Below are 15022 nucleotides of genomic sequence, written 5' to 3'. Positions count from 1 at the left end.
CTTTATATAAAGTAAATATTGAAGTATGGCGTCTATTTCATGTGATTATTTAAGTTTAAAAAATCTCTAGATGTGGTTCAGGAAAATGTAGCTCATGAGCTTGGAAATGGAGTAGAATATTGTTGTTTAAAATTGGGAATATAGCATGCATTCGCGGTTTGCCACAAACTTGACCGAATCAGGGCTAGCCTGACTAGAATGTAGGGCTCTGTTAAGATTGTTCTCCGTCATTGTAGACTCTAAGTTTGCTAAATATATCGGAGGAAATGTCCACAGAAGAGTATATCCACAGAAGAGAGTAAGATGGGATACCGCCGCGCCGCGCCGCCTGCTCACCCCGACGTGACGTCGTCGACGCGGGAAGGAGTGCGGAGAATAAATCAATGTGGCCGCTCTATAAAGCCGCATATCAACGCATATTCAGCGATAAAATACTCGACCAAAGTTATGACGAGTTCTTCCGCTAGAGTGTGTTGTCATCAATTAATGGCGCAGAAGTGATGGATCTCCCACGTCACCCTTTAAAAGTGTCATTTCCGGAAATTTTCAATTTGTTTTACGACGTACTGTCGGTCCTGTTTATCCTTATCAGTTGTTTTTATGGTGTGCGGTTTTCTAGTTTGGGGGCCGTTTCATCGAACACAGTATCTGATATTGAATACAGCTTGTCACGATTCGGTTTTTTACGCCGCGTATATTTTACATCGGTTACCACTACATCACGAGGGCTACACTCAAAATAACTATAGAGGTCGTATGTTTTAAACGTACATAAACTCTAGCTTAAACACTCTCATGTTTAAACTTCAAACTGTTACTATTAATTCCGAAGCATAAATGGACGGCTTACAGAATCTAGTGTACAAAAACAATATTAAATTAGTCAATACGTTTTCACTTTAATTATTATCATGATGTGTTTCTGAGAGGATGTGTTTTATTTAACCTTTCGTTCTTCACGTCTTCCACGAACTCTTCCAAGGTTCACATCTCGGTTTATAATGTGTAAAGTTTATTCATATGAACTGGTTAATCCGAGTTAGGTTACAATAGAAATGTATATCGGTCTTATTTAAAGGGCCCACACAGATCCACACATGGGCGGAGATAAAAAACGATAAGTTTGAAGGGATAAGCAAACTGTTGTGGCATAAACAGACGATTCCGCACAAACCGAAGGGAAGCGTTTTCAAACTCTACACAAACACGGACAATCATAACATTTAGAGCTACTCCATATGTTGTTCCCGGACCTGGCAGTCGAAGCTAAAACAAGCACCTGTCCCTGCTGAGCGTATAATCAACGTTTATTATTCGTTTTTGTCAAGTATTGAGTCAAATTTTGCTATCGGCATGATACCGTGTACATACGGTCCAGGTTAACTCTAACAAAATAACGTAATTGTCAAATATATGTTGAAGTCATTATATACAATTATATATAACTTCTGTTTCCTTCACCGTACATACTGTTTGTCAGATATTTTTACGATATCAGTTTAAGTAGGTACATATAACATTTTCAAATATGGGGGAAAAATCAAACTTTTCTAATTTATGTCACTAATGTGTTTCGTGTACCAATTGACTTATTCCCTCTTATGTAGGTCTAAATCGATGTATTGCTAGATCCTGTGTTGATATTAAATTGGTTCTTTTTTACGGTTACCCCACGTACTTTAAATATTCCCTCTAATATTCCGCGCCCGTTAGTCTCCTTGGTTCTGTTTGTAACGTACACCAATATGGCATGATCTCATGTGTTGTTTAAGGCACAAAGTCTAGTGCTAAATTTTAAACAGTTTTCTGTGCGTTCGATGTAAAGCATCTGATAAGCCCATGAAAATGTTAAAAACGAGATCAACGTATTTAAGATTTAAATTAGCTTACCATAAATTATTCCTGGCCTGAAGACACATTGATAGGCAATAACTATGAAATCATTTTTGACTTTTACAGAAAGATACGCGTTCAAAATTAGGTGTGTATAGGGTACAAGAATGACCAAAGAGTATATTATATATTTTAATTGGCACCGGTGTTAAATATTGGAACTGTCGCTAGAGAAAATGTCTAATCGAACGCTACCTCGGCGGGATGTGCTCCAGTTGATGTTTTTCAAGTGTTGATTAGCAGCAGGCATCAATCTTGGTAGCAATTAAGGCCTGCCTGTCCGTCTGTCTTCGCGGGTCACCGACAACAGATACAACTGATGCCGCTGCCATGCTGTCGCCTCGCGAATAGGCTGGGGGCCGCCGGGCCATAGGCCGCCGCCACACTGTACTACACTGCCTTGCTGGACCGTAGCAGTGATGACCGATGCAGAAGTATAACACATTACTTGTACATTTTGTACGTCCTTGAAACATTGAAGTTATCTTATTATTCAAAATGGTTTTATAAAAAAATACATTTGATAAGTTCTTATTCGATATTTTGGGACATCCTAGTTAAATTAAAATAGTCAAACGAGAACTTTTGTTTGCCCAGTACATTACTGAACATCGATTTATTTTTCCTCGCCATTTTTTCATGCGTGATAATTATTTTTAACTGATTGGAACCAAAGATATACTTTGATAAAATTTATACATCATGTTTGCTGTGGTTTCAGAAATTTTCGCGTCGATACAGTTCGTTCACAACTAGTTTGTTGTCAGTGTGTTTGTTTGCGTAATTGTATAGTGTAGTTGTGTAATGTAGTTCTTTCACCTGAACAAGATATCAGATTGCAGGCCTCGAAACGAACGTAGTGGTACTCCATTTTGTTTTACTTGATGAATTCTAATTTAAATCTAGAGAAACAGTATTGATGTGAGCTTACTGACTTTGATGTAATATTTTATTTCTCTTGCTATGTTAAACGGAAATTTATTATTTTACGATTTTTTCTTTTAAATATACTTATTTAAATAAATACTTATCTTATTAATTTATAGAGTCAAAATTATTTGCACGTAGTACGATAAGCCGTGTGTAATAAATAATTTAAAACTGAAATGGTGTTTGCAAACGAAATTCCAAAATTTTATCAAGATTTAATATTTTCTTCTTTTGTTATCATTCTTATAGGTTAAGTGGAAGAGAAGCCTTTTAAGTTCTAACTTTTCCTATACAAATAAATCGTTTTTCATTGTACGGCGTATTTAATTTGAATACATACACTACTTTGTTACAGATAAACTGTAAAGCAATGTTTATTATTTAATATTCTATTTTAATTACTGTATATGAAAATAACGATTACAAAATTATAAAATATCAAAACAAACAAATATATAACGAATTTAAGCTAGTAAATATTGTGGATTGGCTGATTTATCATAAAGTTTAATTAATGACAGTGAGCAAAAATAACTGTATACGTAAACATGTATGGAAGTACACATATTAAATTTCAACTTATCCTTTTATTGAAGTGCAAAATAATAGAATCAAATAACAATAAGTTGTCTGGGTGGGTTTATTTAAGAGGAGGATGTTTACCAGGGTTTGCTAAACGAGGCTAAGCACCCGTGGGGAGGACGAGCTCTGTCATAAAGCTCATCAAAAAATTTAACGAGTCGTATAAACTTGGCAAAACAACGGCTCGTTAGCGAAAAAGCGTCGAGGGATCCAAGAGGGGGATTGGACGGGTGGAATGGGGGAGGTGACGCGACGTCATATACTGAGCCGGAAGGTCTAGAAAAGCGGCACATAAATGACCGCTTAGCTAGACCTAAGTATTGAAGCAAGTAAAACGTCAGTGTTCACCGATAATTCTTATAGAGCATTGCTGTGAATATTAGTGTAAACACAGCATGTTCAATTCCAATACAAATAGTTAACTAAGTTTGGTATACATTAGACACATATGTCAATTCCACTTAGGTAAAAAATTTGTTTACATAAGATGTAATTTGTTTCTTTTGACTCTCTCATAATACGTATTTAAACTAATCCCGACTGACCTGAATTCTTATTGTTTTCCTTTAGTGTTGTTGAGACATCTTTTAAAGACATACAGTACTCGTCACAAAAGGCGAATAATAGGTAGAAATATGAAAAAAAGACAAATATTAGCAGTAAGCACAAAAGTGTTAGCAGTATTAGTAATTTCAATTATGGTGCAAAATTAACAGCAAATTTTGGAACTCACTTCGCTCGTAATGACAAAGAATTAGAATAATTCCAAAACACTTATACAGGCAGTTGGAAATAGTTAATACAGTAAAACCAGCTCCTGCAATTCGAAGTATACTATGCTAAATCCAAATATGCTGCTTGTTGCGTTAGCGGCGCTGTAGGCTGAAAGACCAAACTGCACTTAAAAGAAAGTGAATTTTTTGAAACGTATGGAATTGTAAAAACAATTTTTTGTGGTTTCCGCAAATATATTTTTATAATTTCTTAGGGGTAAACAATAAACAATGAGATTTTATTTGTGTTGCTAATAAAATCACGAATAGAGTAGTTACAATTAATAAGCGATTTGTGGCATTTAATTACTCTAATTTTTTAATTATTTATGAATAGAAATTTATCACCTGTACAGTAATATTTAATCAATGCCACATACCGTAGGAAATCCAAAACAACTTTACACCGGCCCAGTTCATCCATACAGTTGCGAATGTACGATTAAAATTTCCTCAACGTTAAGAAATTAAAAGTGAATTTACAATATAGATTGGTCGCAACGACAAAAAATACACATATTATTATTTACATGTGTAACCACTGTTAGTGTGTTTTAAAATGACGTGGACATTTATTTTAGGAACGCACTTGCGCGGATCGCGTGAAGTCAAGTGCTGTCCTTGAGCCTGCATGTGGACAATAATAAGGTTACATCAGCGTCTTCACTGTGACCATTGCCAACCTTACAACGATAAATAACGCCTGGTTGTTCGTGCCATATATCACAGACGTAAGTTATATCTCGCGAAACCGAGTCTATCCGAGTGTAATTAGTCAAACTTGTGTAAATCAATCAACCAGAGTCGCGTTGCCGGATAAAACCGACCTAACCTCATTCCGTGAGTTCTGCATATATGATAAACTCCATCATTACGTGCAATGCGTAAGTGCAACATGTTTTCTTTACTTATTAAAAATATTACATGTCTTAAATTGAACATTGATGTCATATATTGTAGAGTAAGTTTGCATTTTGGCCTTTATGGTGACAACTTTCTGATATGGACAAACACCTCCTAGTCACCGCGACATTCTGCATGGTAAGAAATAGCATGATCTGTAACAAGAACAGTCTAATCGGGTGTTTCTTTCGCATCACCAATCCAAATTTAATAAAAACGTAATAATACTACATCCTAATCGTGAATACGTAAGTAATAATCGACGTATAAATATTGGTTTATATGTATTATAGAAGATTACGAACATATTTTGGGGTCATTTCCCAATATATTTCTTTATTCAGCCTATTGTATACCCTGTCAGATTATAAAATATCTCAGTATTTTAATCTATCCAGGTTAAATAGTTCATGAAAGATAGGAACTAAAACTTTTAGGGCTTGGTTTTGTACAGCTCTTTTTTATGCACAAATATACCAAATCTTTGAGAGGAAACGTCATAGTTTTTTATTTACAACCATTTTTCTAAACCCTTGCACCATGTTTTGGTTCGTTCAAACATATTTTGTGATACTAGTCAGTGGTTTGTAAATTGTTTTTGTAGTACTCCCTAATGTTTGTAACATCAAATTAATAATTTCATTTGTGTTTGTTAACTTGATATACCAAAACCAAAAATCAACTGTTTGAATAATACTGGCTTGGTTAATGTGTTCCGTTACTCAACTTCGTCAATGCAATTACTATAACAGTTTGTGAATCTGTAAAAACTGTGAAGTAGGCAAGTTTCTTATGGAACCAAAAGCAAGTTTCGATCAAATACAAAATTTAGAAAAATTGTGGTAGTGATTCCTGTCTTCCTCCTCAGGGTATTACAGTACTTAATATTGATCTTGCAAAACATTACAATAATGTATCAATTCATATCAAGCCCTAAATTCAAAAGTCATCAAAATGAAGTTTATATTTCGAATAGTTAGTTAACCATGGAGAGTTGAATGATTCTTAACACTTTAAAGTAAAAAAACTCGTTCAGAAAATACCTTCCTACTCGTAGTGACTCAATTCGTACATAAAAATTACAGTATTGTATTTGAAAACAAAGTTCTTATGTTTCTATACACTGGCTTAAACCCTTTCCTTAAATATTACACACCTTTTACGAAACGCCTATAAGGATATAGAACTTGTCGTTATCTTTGCTTCTGTGAATTGGCCATCTAAAAAACAGATTTCAATTATCTCAGGCACAAGTGACATTGTCTTATCACTGACCGGTATCGCCGAGACGGCCAGTGATGGGGTGGAGGGGCCGGTCGGAGTGATATTCACGATCTAATCAAACATTCCTCGGCTCCACTGATCTTCCATTAATCATAAGAAGCGATTAATCGTCGGGTGTTCGCATGCCTCCTTGCGATGATTTACGGCCAAACTCATCGATTGTGTAAAAACTTCCATTATTTGTTAATCTACTTAGTCACGTTTCTTTCGTTCTCCTCTGACTCTTTTCTGGTTTCAGCTGTAATTATTTTCGACTATCGTTTCATCAATGTCTTCGTCTGTGATAAATTTTATTTTCGTCTCGGTCCAGTTTTTATTTCCACGTGTAATATAATAATGAGTTAAGCTGTGTCATCTATGCACAACTAATTATCAGAAAAACTAAAACGCGTATAACTCAGTTGCTGAAAACCCTCACCAATTGTATGTATGCTCCCCGTACTCCTGTACCTGTGTATTTCTTGCCCTTCATAACTGGGTGTATTTGGGATACAACATCTGAGAAGCCCCCTCCACACAGTAAACGTAAATAATAAAATATCACTCTTTACTGCCCTCATAAAACGGAACAAGCTATACAAATTTGGTTTGATAGAATCAAAATATTATGTTAATAAGAATAATCGTGAGAGAATATAATTTTTGTGAAGTAATTATTCAGTCAGTTGTATTCAGCAATCATGCCCGTCTACGAGCCTATTAATGTTCAGGCATAGTACAGACTACTATATAAAAAACTGCACAATATAAGAACTTTCTCATTAGTCTACTTCTAGCTGTCGTTAGCTAGCTGTTGTAGCTGTTGTTAGTTCTTACGTTCGCCCACAGATCGCAGCCACAGTTCAATGCTGTTTTCTTCTCTTAACACCTTCATTTATAATTTATCAGTAATACATATGTAATGTAAATATGCTTCAAGATAAATACCTATACCATAGTAAATTTTTGGTCATAAACACGGAAACATTGATCAATAATATTTATAGTTAACTTACAATTATGACACTCGCTCTTGGAACAGCAAGAAATGTTATAGATACAACAGATAGAAAACATATTCTCGCCACAGGTAAGTCTTACTTTAACAGACACGTCACTTTTCAATTTTTGAAGAGCCTTCGGGCTCTCGTAACAATCTCAACTTAATAGAGACATTAAGTTTCTAGGGAGGCTATTGTGAACGAGCCTTGGGAAATAATTGTCATTTCATCGGAGTGTAAATTCTGACCAAATTCTTTAGCTTTTAGCCCTGGCTTTTTTTATCTATAGCTTTCTCCCAGACCCTTATAATATTCATGATAAATCAAATTTAGTTACCGTAGCTCCAATTGTGGTAATGGCGTATTGTGGTACAGTCATGAATAAAATTACAAGTGTGTGAGTAATATTGAGGGGAAACCGAAATTCGCGAAATAATTTACATGATACTACCACACATAAAGTTTTGTGTTACAAATAAGTTCATTCGAATGGCATGGCCGGCAAATGGTCCAATAAATTTAATCTGGTTGAATTACGAATTTACTGCATTTATTTTCACAACACGCATGCAGCGAGGATAAAAAAGCCCATTTTAAATGGCGTTAAAATCAAAACACAACCCTTCAACGTGTATGTGAAAAATGGCGGGCATCTTCTTCGTCCCCTGCTATAAATCAAAAATCGATTCTCGTCCCCAAAAGGTGGTGCACAATGGAGGCTAAATGCTGGATATCGTGTCAAAAATGGGGAGACACCCTTCAGGGCGTCGAGTAAATTCAACGATTACAAATTGAGCGGCATTGTCAATTACAATGAGCGGACCGTTTTGGGACGATTTATGGCGATCGGAAACGCAATAAATAATGCCGATGATCGGAGGCATCAGCCGCTTCGAATCTGGTGCCTTCCGACCGTAATCGGATAGCCGTTAGCAACACCGGTCCGAATTGTGCCGAAGCAATAAGAACCCGAGTCTTCAGTCTCAAAAAATCGGCCTGGAGGAAAGGATAATTGTGCTTATGATTTGTGGGAATTAAATTTATGCTAATTTAAAAATTCTCCACCATACCGCCCGCAATTTGCCCGCGGCTGCCACAACAAACCGTCCTAATTTATAATAAATTTATGAAGGTGGTCCTAATTTCTGGCCCTCGTTTGATATATGTCTTAATTCTTATAATAATAACACATTATTTGTCATATAGTAATAGCCCACGAGAAACTTTTTCCATATTTCTAGGCGGCGGGTATTTTGAAAAATATGTAACAACTTTTTTTTTTTTGTAAAATCATTAGCTACGTCTGTCTATGTGCTGGTATAATTTTGTATACAGCTGTAACTTGTTCCATAACTTTTTACACAGGTTACGTTGCGCTATATTGTAAATTATGCAACGCTTCCTGTTAGACATAGCTAAACACTATTTATATATTTATACTGCTGCCTTTAGCAAATAATAATTATAATATAGGACTGATATATTACAACATATTTAAATGTTCTAATAGTAAACGTATGTTTGTAATGCTGCTTTAAAGAATTATAGCACATAGTAGTAGTCTACAATTGTGAAAGCTAAATTCCAGATATTTGTCATAATCACAAATCCGTAATTGTTGTTGAAGTTGTTTTTATTTTGTAATTTGTAATAAGAGCCCGGTTAGTGAAAATCGAAGAATAACGAATAATTAAAATTTAAGAAAAATGCAACTAAAAAGTGCTTTACACACTTAATGTTTTCAAATACAAGAAAGCCATATTCTCTTGAAAGATAAGCGGAGATAATATAAGAATATTACAACGCATAACAGCACCATTTTTAAACAAAACCGTGTAAAACAAACAATGTAATAATTACAACAATTAATGTATAAATCTCAACTATAGATTTAAAACTATAACATACGCGTAGTTGTTATTTAATATAATTTCAATACATAATTTTCAATTAAATAAATTAAATATAAATATGATTTTTATTTTTCTATTTTTTATCATCTTTTCAAACAACTGAAGAAGAGAAACAGATCGAAAAACAGTCCTTGCGGGACTCCGTATCGTACTACTCTAGTGATCGACTTCCAAACCAGTTCCCAGATTAACCCATCATCCGGACCTCCATCTACATAATATTATCGCCTGTAATTCATTTACTTCTCCCCCTCTCCTACCTCTCCACTGGAGCGATTACGCGGAACGTCTTCAACAATGGGTAAACATTGCCTTTTGAAGAAAATTAATTTGGCCGCTTACGCCGGGCTCAATACCCATAACTAACCGGCATTAGTGACTATGTCACGTTACACTCGAGTATTATGGGGACCAATTTATGTAATAGAGGATAATCTTTAATAGTTAACTACTTGTTTCATGTAACCACCACCTACAGTTGGTCACGTGGTCAGTAATTTGGTGTAAAACGTATGTTTACAGCGTATCGCGTCCTTAGTGTAATGTTTCCTTTCGGTTTGTTTTAATAGATTAATTTATTAATCAAAATACCTAAAAGCTAGTTATAACACGTTTAATGTCTGTTGCAGAAAGTTTTTACTGATAAATGAATAACAACTAAATTAAATTATTGTACTTCAATTTTAAATTATTTTTATGAAAAAAACTAGTTATGCAGCCACGCTCCGATGCATATCTTTTATGAATACACAGAGATACCATACGTATTATTGGCTCTCTATGTCGTTTTTTATAGGTTTTATCTGGATATTTTGGGTCTTGGATTTAGTTAGTTTTGTGGTTATTGAGCTGTAAATAGAAAATCTCAAAATATTACTCTAATATTGGCACTTCCCTGCAGTTAACTGTTTTGCTTTGAAAGAAATTCAACAGTGTGAAGATTGCAATACAATTAACTAGCTACCTTTGTCTCAAATATTGAACAAAGAAACTTGAGGTATAAAGGCATCATACATCTTATAAGGATAATTGAGTAGTAATAGTTACACCGGCGTAGTGTGAAGGTGCGGGCGGATGGGAAGGTAGCAAAGATATTCCGGCAGCCGCACTGCCGCGCGACCGTGCACCGCTACATCCGATAACGCCCCCTAATCGACCAATTTACGACCCCGTCTCCCATCTGGCCTCCTCTCGCACTGGTCCAGTGGCTACCGAACTCTTCATAGAGACTTCTTCAGTTGACGTCGAAGAGCTGCCACCCAATTGCTTCCTAAATCCTTGCCAGCTTCTTATGAGTTCTTTATAACACTTTACCTCAACGTCAAGGATTATATTCGAGACAGGAACCGAATAATGTTCCAGAGCTAGTGATATAGCCCTGTAATCTATCCTTGCGGCCATCTTAAAATTACTCTATCTAAAACCTTTTTTGGCAATGTAGGATTTTATGGGAACTAGGAATTTCCCCCTTAAGAATCCCTTAAAAGAGATAAACTGCAATTCAAATCTTCCAAATTAACTTCTTATTAGAGTATTCAACCTTCCTGCTTTTTTCCTACGTCTATATTCTTGAGGGTCGTATGAAATAGCAAGTCTCTTTGCGTAATTTTTGTCTAAACACGTTTGCAAAAATCGTAGTAATATTATTAGATCATACAGAAAATAAACGTCCTAATTAGACTTAGGCAGTATGTCCAGCAAAGTTTAGTCATATTCTTTGATCTGATCATGTATCTTTCACATAAATCACTTTTGGAAAACAGACACACACACATTCTACTGACAGTACGTTATTACTACGAATGAAATTACAAGATGATATTAAATCAATACAAACCAGTTAATATTATTATATGATAGAAGTCTCTTAAAACGGGATAAAATAATAAAGAAACTGGTTTAATTTCACATTATCAGTAATGTAGTAATGGTTTATAATCTGGAATTGCATATCTAAAGGTTTTAAGCCGTTTAGAAAGTTAACCTATTGAAAAGGGAGTTTTTAAAGGACGTTGAAATTTATTTTCAGCCGTAATATCAAATATTAATAAAAAACCTTTAGCCAACTATTAAATTGAATCAAGAGTTACACCCTTTAAAAATACATAAATCTTACTAACATAAGCTCATGTCGTTTGATCTTTTCAGGGGGTATATCATTGATTAAAAATACATTTTAAATCTTTTCCTTAAAAGGAAATATGTATAAATTGTTAATCGCAAATGGTAAATATCAGTCAAATAAAGACATCGTTGAACGCATCTCTTTATGTATGTAAATTTTATGACTAAGGTAAATACTTCTAGACTTCTGGACGTTTATATTAAAATTTTGTATTTGTGACTAAGTATTTCAATGACTGTTTTAAACGGTTCTTCAGAAATAACCACTAATAACAAAAGATACTGACCAATGTAATGGTGTCGTATCGTTAAGGTATTTTGTTAGAACGTAGTAAGTAATCTTTCGTTTCAACTTTTTAATACTCATAAATGTTTTACAATATTTTTATATAAGTGGTAATTATTAAGATCGGGCAGTTTTGTGATAAAAAATGAGTGCATTGCTTAGATCTTACATAATCTTGTTCACATTTGTGTTTTATACAAGATTGTGTATTCCAATCTGGCAATGTAGTAGTTTATAGATATTAAAAATGGTTTCTTTGTTTTTATTGCATAGTAATTGACTATATAACAGTCTTGTAGGTCCTACAATCTCCTAAATGGTGTGTCTATTCTTCAAGCTGCAATGGATTGCCGAATATATAATAAACTTGTTATTTTTTAAATGAAATAAGCTTAAAAACTTTTTGAAAGGATAATAAAAAAACTAGATTATTAAAATGAAATTAAGTAAAACTGAATGTAACCGAGCTAATTTTAGACTTTTGTAAAGATAATAAACGGCAATACTTAATCATACATACAGAAAACATTTTCAGTTTAGTTACCGTATTGAATTATATAGTTTAGTTTAGCAACTTCAGTAGTCGAGAGTAAAATTACATCTCTTAAATAGTATCTCATATCGAAGAATCATGAATTGTAAATAGCAAAACATCACACTAACAGGATAATTATGAATAACGGTAAGCTAAATAAAACACACCCACACACATGGTATCAATAAAGTACAAGAAAGCTTATCAATAACATGTAAACAAACAAGTAAATAAAACCTAAACTTCAGAAGCTGGTCAATTACAATAATATAAGTAACATATAATACAAAAACACTTACTAATATGGACACGAACACCGTCATTTTATCACAGAGAACACTAAACAATTCAATCACACATCACCAAACAAAACCGGTTGTGTAGCGCGGCGAACGCGTATGTCGTCGTCCGGGCAGTAGAAAACACTGAAGCGCGCGTCCAGATTGGATAGAGATAGGGGAAGTGAGACAGATACAGGAGAAAGAGATAGAGATAGTGAGAGAAAGAGAGAGAGAGAGAGACAGACATACAGAGAGAGAGAGAGAGATGGAGCAGCTGTCAATTGCCTTTGCTATGCGTCAACTGCTAAGTGTCTATGTGTGTTTTTTCACATGGGTTCGCTACTGCCCCCCTCCCCCCCACTACTGCGAGCACTATATTGGTTAGAGGGTGGGGAGGAGGCACTTCACCCTCGAAGACCGTTCCACCTCGATAGCTTTCTATGGGTTTTCTTGCACCCATGTTCGCAATTTTGTAAATACATCTTTATCAACAAGGTTTCTGCGAACCGGTTTTCGCACTGGTGCTCGTTAGCAGCTCGTGAATACAGTCGATTTATTTTGCAACCCCCTTGATGGACTCACCCCTTGAACGTTATGGTGAAGCTTACGTTTTCATTTAACAAGTACTAAAGGATTGCCAAAGTTTCCTAGAACTAAATATGCTAGGTAATTTTAAAGTTCCTAAAATATATTTCATGACTTCTTGAATTTTAAAAATTCTAAATATCCTACTAATCAGGAATGGCTTTTGAAATTCCTATTAATATCACTAGGCAATATTTAAAAACATAAAATGAAGCTCATAATGTGTTAGTACCTTCTATAAATAATCATGGTTTACTGATTTAGACACGCTAAATAATATTCTGAAGATGAAAATTAAAATTATTTTACTAGATAGTATTTACATCAGTTGTGGTAGTACAGGCATACGGTAAAATACTGCTGCCCCAGCGAGGAAAGAGTATTGCAAAACAAGTAACACGTATAAAAATGTTTTGGTAACTAGCACTGTAACGGGCTTGAATTTAGAATACATATAAAGAATCAAATATAAAACCCCGCACAGAAAAGTAACGACTTTCATCTGGAAAAGCTACAACTGTATCTTCTGGCACCACCACTACCCGGAGACTGAACATGGTTGCTGTGGACGTCATGGTAGATAACCGAGGCGGGAGGGTCGGGGCCGATAAATAAATGACAGACATTTCTCAAAGTGTGAAAGAGTCGCATTCCACCCCCGTAGGTAGCTGACAGCCCTGTGGTCGGAGTGGGGGCGAGGGGAGGTGGTGGCGGACATCTGGGAATAAAGGAAGCACCCAAAACTCTATTCTCAGATTGTCGAAATATAAACTTTTCACTTTTACTAAACATGTCCTCCCATAACACTTTTAAAGTTCAACAATCAGTAAACTGTGTTTATACAAATATTCAGTAAAAAATAATTAACTCTATTGAAGTGTTGACTTTAAAAATATTTTATTATATTATTTAATTAAGAATTAAAACATAAATACAAGGCTTCAAAAAAGGAATGTTGCATAAAACCTTAGGTCGGAAATTTCGTAACACGCCTTACTACTCTTCCGTAATACATAAATCCATGGACTGCTTAGGTAACTGCTGCTATCAGCTGTTTTACTTTTTGTTCCTTCTAACTAAAAATGTCAACAAGTACCGCATACAGTTTAAATACTTGTGAGCTAATTTATTATAAAGGTGTCTGGTTACCTTACGATATTATTTAAAAATAATTGCACTACAACGAACCCAGAACACTTTGATTGCATTCTAAATTGAAAATCCCCAGTATCTTTACAAGGTATCAGCCGGTGTTATCTCAAGTCCGGGGGCTAACGTTGTCCATTTTTCAACCTGCCAAATTTGCGATGATAAGACGATTATAGGGTGGGGTGTTAATCAGGAAATTATTTCGCGATACCATCGAAAGTTGCTCGGAGCTGTGGGGGAAAGCTGTTTTATGTCAGCTGGGATCTGACATGCAAATTCCCCACTTCCGCAGAGCGAGACACAGGTCTGCCAACCATTCCGCACACGTTAGTCGCCGCCGCGCCACCGCCACCGCAGGAATACCAACCACCACCGCGAAATATCCCACAATTGTCAGTCTAACTGTACACTGGCAGCATTGTGCTACAAGAAACCCAGACGTGCTTTCGATATTAATAAGCCTGCCGTGCCGGTTGATCAAGGCCAGCTAGCTGAATACTTCTCTATAAATTCAAATTATTTTACCTGTAAACAGTTCTCTAAGCAATTATTTTATACTCTGAGCAAGGAAACGCCATTTTGCTCAAGTTATAGTATGGTACTCTAAATAAAAGTAGTAAATTTTAGACTCAACTGTAAGGGGCCTTTATGGTTTGAAACATTGCAGTGCATCAAAGAAAAACAGAAACGTTGCGTATTTGAGGGTTTTGTAGTGTAGAATGGGTATTTTAAAGTTTACAGCTTATTAAGCACACGGTACCCTAATATAAAAGTAATGAATTTATTTAATGAAATCTTAATTTC

The 15022-nt window shown here is 35.2% G+C and overlaps 1 protein-coding gene across 7 annotated transcripts in view; it reads right to left on the bottom strand.

Annotated features, from left to right (window-relative positions):
• The window catches only part of LOC124369808 (homeotic protein antennapedia-like), a 273221-nt gene that overhangs the window by 38122 nt on the left and 220077 nt on the right, over positions 1-15022 (bottom strand). The window contains exon 1 of one of the 7 annotated variants that reach the window (XM_046827918.1): positions 12503-12963. The exons of the other annotated variants lie outside the window; for them this stretch is intronic. The gene's annotated coding sequence lies outside the window, so the exon portion shown is untranslated. Of the gene's footprint in view, positions 1-12502; positions 12964-15022 lie in introns of those variants that run through there. 7 annotated transcript variants of the gene reach the window in all.

This window comes from Homalodisca vitripennis, chromosome X, assembly GCF_021130785.1.
Source record: "Homalodisca vitripennis isolate AUS2020 chromosome X, UT_GWSS_2.1, whole genome shotgun sequence".
In the NCBI taxonomy this organism is placed as follows: Eukaryota; Metazoa; Arthropoda; class Insecta; order Hemiptera; family Cicadellidae; genus Homalodisca; species Homalodisca vitripennis.
Note: the sequence above shows the minus strand (reverse complement) of the source record. Positions and strands in the feature narration are given on the sequence as shown.